At 46.8% G+C, this 8,988-nt stretch overlaps 1 pseudogene; it reads left to right on the top strand.

Annotated features, from left to right (window-relative positions):
* The first annotated feature begins 7,575 nt into the window (after positions 1-7,575).
* Positions 7,576-8,684, top strand: LOC132241899 (melanoma-associated antigen B16-like; annotated as a pseudogene).
* Positions 8,685-8,988: the final 304 nt, after the last annotated feature.

Raw genomic sequence — 8,988 nt, 5'->3', positions numbered from 1 at the left:
ACATCCATAGAGTGGGCACATGAGAAAGGTGAGACATCTGCCTGTGTGCCAGGCAAGGCAAACATACTCCTCCCACAGGAGCCTCTGAGACACTCGCATTCTGCACCACATAGCTGAAGATTCGTGACTCATAATGATCGCCCAGCAAGGAGGAGTAGCCGCCAGGTGCACCTGCACAGTTGAATGACAGCTGTTGCACGGGGCTGGCTAGTGTCGTCTGCTTAAAAGACGGAAGCCGACACACAATTTTCAGTTCAATCCTTGCCAGAACCAGTTTGCTCTCAGGTTAGCCGGCAATGCGATCAGTTCTATTAAATTTCTTTGCTGTGTTGCTAGGCTTTATACATTAGGATCAGTCATTTAGTTGCAAATGAAAAAAATAAGAGAGAGAGAGACTGCTAGTCCAAACGAAACACGAGTCTCAGGAGGGTCTTGTCACACCTCTCGCAGCTTCCCGGCACAGCCAGCACTAGTAGCCCTGTCTGCAGTGGTCACACAAGAAATATTCCCTCTTCCCCCTCCCCCCTCCCCCGGCCTGGTCTTTTGAAGATAACATAAACTCAAGGCCTGTGAATGTGTCTGACTCATAGAAAAATCGGCTCATTTCCATGGGTCTATTTGTGTGTTACAGTATTTTAAAATAAGTGCTATGACACATTGTAGCAGGAGGAACTTAGGTGAGATGTTGAGGACACTGTCCTGACTAACAGATTGTGAAACATTAGAGCAGGTTGCCAATGGGGAAGTGGAGGCTCCATCTCTGCAGGATTTGTCCGCAGGGTAAACACCTGACTCTCCTGGTCGATGCTATCAGTGGTGAGGTGGGAAGCTGGTATTTGTGCCATGTGCCTGCTCCAGGCAGACAGAACTTTTTTTTTTAAGATTTCTTTTGTTAAAAAAATAGATAGATAGATAGATAGATAGATAGATAGGTTTTGAGAGAGGGGGAAAAAAGAGAGGAAGGGAGAGAATTATTGATGTGTTGTTCCCCTTATACTTATGCATTCATTGGTTGATTCTTGTATGTGCCCTGTCCAGGGATCCAACCCTCAACCTGTGCATATTGGGATGATGCTCTAAACCAGTGGTTCTCAACCTGTGGGTCGCGACCCCTTTGGGGGTCAAACGGCCCTTTCACAGGGGTCGCCTAAATACATCCTGCATATCAGATGTTTACATTATGATTCATAACAGTAGCAAAATTACAGTTATGAAGTAGCAACGAAAATAATTTTATGGTTGGGGGTCACCACAACATGAGGAACTGTATTAAAGGGTCGCAGCATTAGGAAGGTTGAGAACCGCTAGAGTCTCTAAACCAACTGAGCTACCCAGCCAGGGCCAGATCTTCACTCTTTAAAAAAAAAAAAAAAATGTTTTTTTATTGATTTGTTTTTGAGAGAGAGAGAGAAGAAGGGAGAGGGAGAGGGAGAGAGAGAAACATCGATTAGCTGCCTCATACATATTCCCTATTGGGGATCGAGCCCACAACCAGTGTATGTGCCCTGGCCAGAATCTAACCTGGGACCTCTTGGTACCTGGGATGATGCTCAACCAACTGAGCCACAGTGACCAGGGCCAGATCTTCAGTCTTACTAAGAGCTGCCATTTACAAAGAGGCAGCCTGCTCACTGTCCTATGTCCTTTATTTTATCAACTCTCATAGAAACCCAGTCACATCGATTATCCCCGTGTTACAGATGAGGAAACTGAACCTCAGAGAGGTGAAATAAGCGGCTCACGCTCGCCCTGTTAATAAATGACAGCGAGGGTTGGAACTCGCCTCTGGGTGGCTCTCTATGGGGCCCTGCTGCTGCAGGTCCCTGGGCAGAGCACCCGTGGCTACTTGTGGGGAAGAGAGACCAAAGGGCAGGCTCAGGGAAGGGGACACTCTCCCAAAAGGGTGGTGAGAGCATTGCTGAGGCCACAGTGGAAACCAGTCGCCGGAAGAGAGGTAAGATGTCCACCAGGAAACGACTGAGACACCAAAGGGTCAGACCTGGAAGTCAAGGGATATCCTCCAGAAAGGAGCCTGCCCCGACGCCCAGTCCAGGAAGTGCAGCTAGTGAACAGGGAGTTCCTCTTCAGCCACACTCAGCCCTGCGGCGGAGCACCGGGCTGGATGCCGCTGACGGCCGCTCAGATTTTCCTTTGGTGCCTCCTGACCTGCCGACATGCACTTAGAGATTCTCATCCCCCCCGCCCCCCCCCCCCCCCCAGCAATTGTCTTCGAGGGACAGGGGCTGAGACAGTTTCCAACAAGGATTCTGCAGCTTAATTAAGTGCTTACTATGTCCTGTTCAGATACCTGTGATCAGGGACCTTTCCTTCCCTAAGAAAGTGTCCCTGTTGTTTCTACCCTGCTAGGGCCCAGTCCCAGGAATAGAATCGTTGCTACAATTTAAGAGGAGGCAGGTTGAAACTGCCAGGTCCCTGCAGCCTCGGTATTCTGTGTGTTAAGCCACAGCGCCTTTCCTACTTAACACTGTGGCTGAGAAGAGTTCGTGTCTCTACTGCAATACAGCCCAAAGCAGCTCCCGTCAGCTCCGGAGTGGGGCCACCTATAGACACGGCGAGCCGGGCCCTTCACGCTCTCCTTTAAGAGCTTGTTTCCCAGACTCCTGGATGACCCCCGTAGCTCGAGGCTCCATGTTCAAATAGGAAATCTAAAGAAATGAACACAGCCCTAACCGGTTTGGCTCAGTGGATAGAGTGTTGGCCTGCGGACTAAAAGGTCCCAGGTTCGATTCCAGTCAAGGGCATGTACCTTCGTTGCGGGCACATCCCCAGTAGGAGGTATGCAGGAGGCAGCTGATCTATCCCTCTCCCTTCCTCTCTGTAAAAAAATCACTAAAATACACTTAAAAAAAAGAAAGAAAGAAAGAAAGAAATGAGCACAACCCCACAGAGAGAGCAGATTCCCTGGCTGGGCTTCCCGCTGTTTAAGTTCCTTGCATTAAACTCAAAACTTCCTGGAAGCTCAGGCCTCAGGAGGGAGCCCCACGCCAACCCACGCCAACCCTGATGGTCAGTGCCTTTGGGAAACCGTTTCATTCAGTCTGCACCCCTAACAGTGAGGGCAGGAAGAGGAACGTTAACCAGAAATTAAATAAGCACATAGCCGAAACCGGTTTGGCTCAGTGGATAGAGCGTCGGCCTGCGGATTGAGGGGTCCTAGGTTCGATTCCGGTCAGGGGCATGTGCCTGGGTTGCGGGCACATCCCCAGTGGGAGATGTGCAGGAGGCGGCTGGTCGATGTTTCTCTCTCATCGATGTTTCTGACTCTCTATCTCTCTCCCTTCCTCTCTGTAAAAAAATCAATAAAATATATTTTAAAAAAAATAAAAAAATAAATAAGCACATAAATAGTAAACAAACCAGAAGGACTTTTCTCTGAATAGCCTAGGTTGGCTAGGTCACCACATCAATCAATGCAAGGACACATCTTCCTGAAATAATGTACCTCCCCCCACCCCTATGAAAAGAGGGAGAGCTGACTTACCTATGCCCACAGTGAAAGGTCCCCCCCCCTCCCCCCCGGTCCCCATTCACTCTCATGCCATGTGCTGCCCTCACAGCTGCACCCCAGGGTCCTGGGTAGAACTAGTCTCCTGGGCCCCAGCAAATTCAAGCATCAAGTGCTCCAGGCCAGTGAGGGCAACAGAATTTAGCGAGGGCTACTGACAAAGTGGATCTCAAGCTCATCAGGCTTCGAACTGCTGTGCGCCTCCGGCCTTGAGGCGCACAGCAGTTCAAAGCCTGGTTCTGGGCCTGCTGCCAGCCATCTTGCTGCTCTTTGAACGGAGACTGGCCCGGCTGGCATGGCTCAGTGGTTGAGCGTCAACCTATGAACCAGGAGGTCACAGTTCGATTCCCAGTCAGGGTACATGCCAGGGGCTGCAGTCTCGATCCCCAGTGGGAGGCGTGAAGGAGGTGGCCAATGATTCTCTCTCATCATTGATGCTTCTCTCTCTCTCTCTCTCTCCCTCTCCCTTCATCTCTAAAATCAATATATTTTTTAGGAAAGGAAAAAGAAAGTGAACCAAGTCTGAAGGTGACAAGACAAAAGGCAGAGCTGAGAGAAGGGGAGGTACAGAGTCCTGGCGAAATTATTTGAGCTTTGAATTCACCCATGCCTGAAGCCATCTTTGCCCCTACCTAGACTTTTCACTTGAATAAACCAATAAGTGCCCTTTTGTCAAAAGCCAATTTGGTTTGGGTTTTCTGTCAACTCAAAACCACAAGAATGATGAAAGAAACTTTAACTTTGAGAGGTAGCTATTTTCATCTGTTTTGCTTAAGAAAAACTGAAGCTCAGAGAGGTAAAAGAAACATACTAAGCCGAAGCCGGTTTGGCTCAGTGGATAGAGCGTCGGCCTGCGGACTGAGGGGTCCTAGGTTCGATTCCGGTCAGGGGCATGTGCCTGGGTTGCGGGCACATCCCCAGTGGGAGATGTGCAGGAGGCGGCTGATCGATGTTTCTCTCTCATCGATGTTTCTGGCTCTCTATCTCTCTCCTTTCCTCTCTGTAAAAAATCAATTAAAAAAATATATTTTATAAAAAAAAAAAAAAAAAAAGAAACATACTAAGCTGTAGCAGAATCAGGTCCTGACATCAACTGGAAGACTGTCCCTTGCCCCACAACTGCCTCCCTCGGGCACAGAACCCCGAGGAAAGCACAGGTGACCTCACGCTGAAAGGTCAGCCAGGCTTCAGCGGAACGCCTGTTGAGCTGGACTTGGAAAGACAGGTTGGGTTTGGCCTGCAGTGTTGGCAAAGGTGTTACAGCTAAAGGCAGCCTCATATTCAAAGTCCTAGATATGAGAAAGCTCAGGGGGTACAGAGACAATAGCAAGGGCTTTGGTTTGTTAAAAGTATTGGTGTAGCCCAGGCCAGTTTTGCTCAGTGGATAGAGCATCAGCCTGTGGACTGAAGGGTCCCAGGTTTAATTCTAGTCAAGGGCACATGCCATGGTTGCAGGCTCGATCCCCAGTAGGGGGCCTGCTGGAGGCAGCCAATCAATGATTCTCTTTTATCATTGATGTTTCTATCTCTCTTTCCCTCTCCCTTCCTTTCTGAAATCAATAAAAATATTTATTTTTTAAAAAGGTATTGGTATATAGCAGGAAACAGAGTTAAAAACAAATTTAGGATCAGAACTTGAACTTTATCCTGAGGGTCAGATATTCCCAAACTCTACTGTATTAAAATTGGCTTCCAGCTGGGTGGTAAAAAAAAATAATAATAATAAAATAAAATAAAAAATTGGCTTCCGTTGACTGAAACTCAATTTTGGCTACTTAGTTGTAGTAGATCTTAGGGATCTGGTTTATTGGCCAAGGAAAGGGACTCAAAAGAAGCCAGTGAGGGGAAAGAGTCCAATTCTTGTCTTTGAGTTCCACAATAGTGTCAAAACCAAGACAAGCTGAAGGAACCGAAGCAGGACTCGCCTCTCACACAGAGAATGCTAGATAAATTTTTTTTGAAGACATATCTGAGATTGAAAGCAAGAAAGGGAAATTCCCAAGTGCCAAAAATCAAAAGGGAAGCCCAAATGAGCATGGTGAACAGAATCCTGACTAAAACAGGATAGGTCTTAGGGATTAAGGAGGGATTTTAACATTGATGTGGCGACAGAAGATGAGGCCTTGAGCCCTGAGAAGACGGGGAGTTGGAACAAAGGTCCTGTCTACACCCCACAGGACAGAACAACTCTGCTTACCAGCCTGGGACAGAGCAAGGAAGCTGGCCACAGGCCTGTGTCCCAGGAGAAAATGAGTCATCTGGGTTAACCTGGAACCCCACGCCTGTACCTACATCAGTGTGGGGCCTGAGCTCACACTGTCCTTTGGGCGCAGGTCCCAAGATATTGAGCAAAGTATAAAAATTTCATACCTAGACAGCGCGGTAAAATTGGAGAACAGCAAATATAAGAAACAAAATCTTCAAAGCAACTTATGAACAAAGATGAGACTGCCTACAAAAGACTAACAAACTTCAGCAAACCACTCATCAACAGTGAGTGCCAGAAGACAAAGGGAGATCTCAGAATTGCTGATCTATTGAGCTGCGAAGGACAATGAGAATGAGAACCAGGAGGATGCTGGGTAGCCGAACAGACACTGATGTTTAAAGAGCTGAGCAGTTACGCCAAAAGCTTCCGAGCAGTCAAATAAGATTCAGACAGAGAAATGTCCATTGGGTTTGGTGACCTAGAGATCACCAGAGACTTTGAGTTGGTGGTTTCACTAGAAGGGTGGGGTCAGAAAGCAGGTGTGAGGAGGTTGAAGTCAACACAAGGAAGTGAGTTTATGTCTCTAAAAACCCCCTGGCTCCAAACACATAGCCAGCCATGACATTTAAAATATGAAAATGATTTTCAAAAAGCACAACCGGACTCTTACATATCTCCACGAACCAGATGGAATAGAAACCCAGTAAGATCCGTGGGGCTGAAGTCACAGGCTTGTGGATTCTAAGTCTGGAAGCTGGACCCTGACAGCCGGCCAAGAGTTCAGCTCCTGTGGGGGTAAAAAGGGCTCCCTACAATGATTGCACAGATTGATGCAAGAGGCTGATGGGGCTCCACTGCTGGTGAAACGAAGCTGAAGAAAACAGCTGTCGGTCTGTGAAGTCTGGCTTTCATGGAGCCCAGGGAGGGGAGGAACAAAGAGAACACCTTACTAGCAGGAATTACCAAGCTGCCTGCCATATCCCTGGCATCCAGAGTGGAGTGCCATGATCTGGTTCCAGGTTGAGGCCCAGAGGGACAGATGGAGGCACCCTGAAAAGGGGTGAGAAGAAAGTAAGAGAGAGAAATCAAACAAAACAAATATTTTCTCACTCAAAAAGAGCTCGTGAACCACAATTCCAAAACATGGAAAAACCTACTTGGTGAAAAAAAATAGCCTTTGAAATGATCAGTCAGAAAAAAAGTATAAAAAGACTTTAAAAAAGAAGGTTGAAATGTTCAGACCTTCCATTTCAAAAGGAAATTATTAAGCAAAAATAAGCCGAAATGAATTAACATGGAGGAAAACCAATTAGAAATCCTTGAAATGAAAAAATACCCTAATTGAAAACTAAAAGGCCACAAACGGAAGAAACTCAATAATAAATCAGCTCAAAGAGTAAATTAGAGAATTGGGTGAGAGAACTGAGGAATTCACTCAGAATACTGCATGAGATGAACAAAAAGAAACAGCAGTTAAAATCATGGAAAGCAGGTTCAAAGGTTTAAATGTTTATATAATAGGAGTTCTAGAGAAAAAAATTGCTGAAGATCCCTCCCACCCACCCCAGAGTTGAACAAAAAGCCTTAGGGCTGAGAGAAATTTACACTCTGCCAAATTACTACTAAAGAATGTTGGGGGAGGGGAAGTTTCAGGTATAGAAAGTAAGAAATTCCTCCTGCAGACTCGGGCTCAGAGGCTTTGATCTGAGGCCCAGGGGATGCTGGTCAGCTGAGGGAAGAGTCCCTGTGCTGACCCGGTCAGGCAGTGGTTCCCCAGTGCTCCCCTTCCTGTTCACACTCCCACCCACAAGAGTCTAGCACTGCCACCCACAGAGCCGTCATGCCTTTTCATCAAAAAAATCCACAATGCTCACCTCATCAACTCCTTCAGACCCACAGTGAGATCCTGGGCCTGGAGGTTGCACTGCTCTCCAAGGCTCTGGGGGAGACCTGGCTTCTCCCATCCTTTAAGGCCTGGCAATCTGAAGGCGGATCCTGATGCTGGTATACCCAGTACCTCTGAGTTTCTGCTTGTCTTTCTTCACCATCACAGCCACCTCATCAAGCAGATCAGATGAGGACTCCAGTACCCAAGGGGAGGAAGGTAGCACCTCACAGACCGGACCAGGCCCCAAGAATGTGCCCATGGATGCTCTAGATAGGAGTGTGCTGGTGAATTTCATAAAAGAGCCAATAAGTAAGGCAGATATGTTGAAGACTGTCACCAGAAAGTACAAAGACCACTTCACTGAGGTCTTTCTGAGAGCCTGTGAGCTCATGGAGATGATCTTTGGCCTTGATGTGAAGGGAGTGAATCCCACCATCCACTACTATGGCCTCCTCATCAAAACGGGCCTCACCTCTGAGGGGATGCTGCATGGTGAAAAGGGTGTGCCCAAGATCGTATCCTGATACTTGTCCTGGGGTGATCCTCCTGAAGGGGAACCGTGCCACCAAGGAGGAAGTCTGGGGAGTTCTGAATTTGACGGGGATACATTCTGGGAGGAAGCACATCATCTTTGGAGAGCCTACGGAGCTCATCACCAAAGATTTCATGAAAGAAAAATACCTGAAGTACCAGCAGGTGGCCAAAGTGATCCTGCACAATTTGAATTCCCCTGGGGCCCAGGAGCCCACGCTAAAACCACCAAAACACAAGTCCTGGAGTCTCTGACCAAGATTCATGGGACTGATTCAAGTTCTTTCCCATCTCAGTATGAGGGGGCTTTGCACGATGAAGAGAGTCCAAGCCAGGATTTCAGACAGGGCTGTCTCTCCTTCCATGGCCACTTCCAGTTCCAAGCAGCTTGTCCCACCCCTGGGGAAGTCAGGGAGAGTTTCCTCATGCACTGTTTGAAGAGGCGGTTCCTGTTCACAGAATTTAGGACTAAGATGGAACTGAAAGGAACACAGTATATATGCCTCTTTATTCCTATTTCATATGTGTAACTTGCAATTTATTTATTTATTTTTGACATATGTATTAATGAAATATTGTTTATTTTCATATAGATTTAATTAGTTTAAAATATCCAGGTTTATGGTGATATTGGTCACATATCTAAAGCTCTAATGAGGTTTAATAGTAAGAGCTTTGTTGTTTCTAAAACCGTGAAAAGCATCTCATGTTATCTAGAATAATAATAAGGCATTGCTATAAGTATTTACTGAAACTGTGAAAGAAACCAATTTTAAAATAGTTGGGTTCAAGAAACAGCTCAAATGAAAGGTTGCCAAACCTTTAATAAAAAAA

The sequence above is a fragment of the Myotis daubentonii genome, chromosome 9, assembly GCF_963259705.1.
Source record: "Myotis daubentonii chromosome 9, mMyoDau2.1, whole genome shotgun sequence".
NCBI classification, from domain to species: Eukaryota; Metazoa; Chordata; class Mammalia; order Chiroptera; family Vespertilionidae; genus Myotis; species Myotis daubentonii.
Note: the sequence above shows the minus strand (reverse complement) of the source record. Positions and strands in the feature narration are given on the sequence as shown.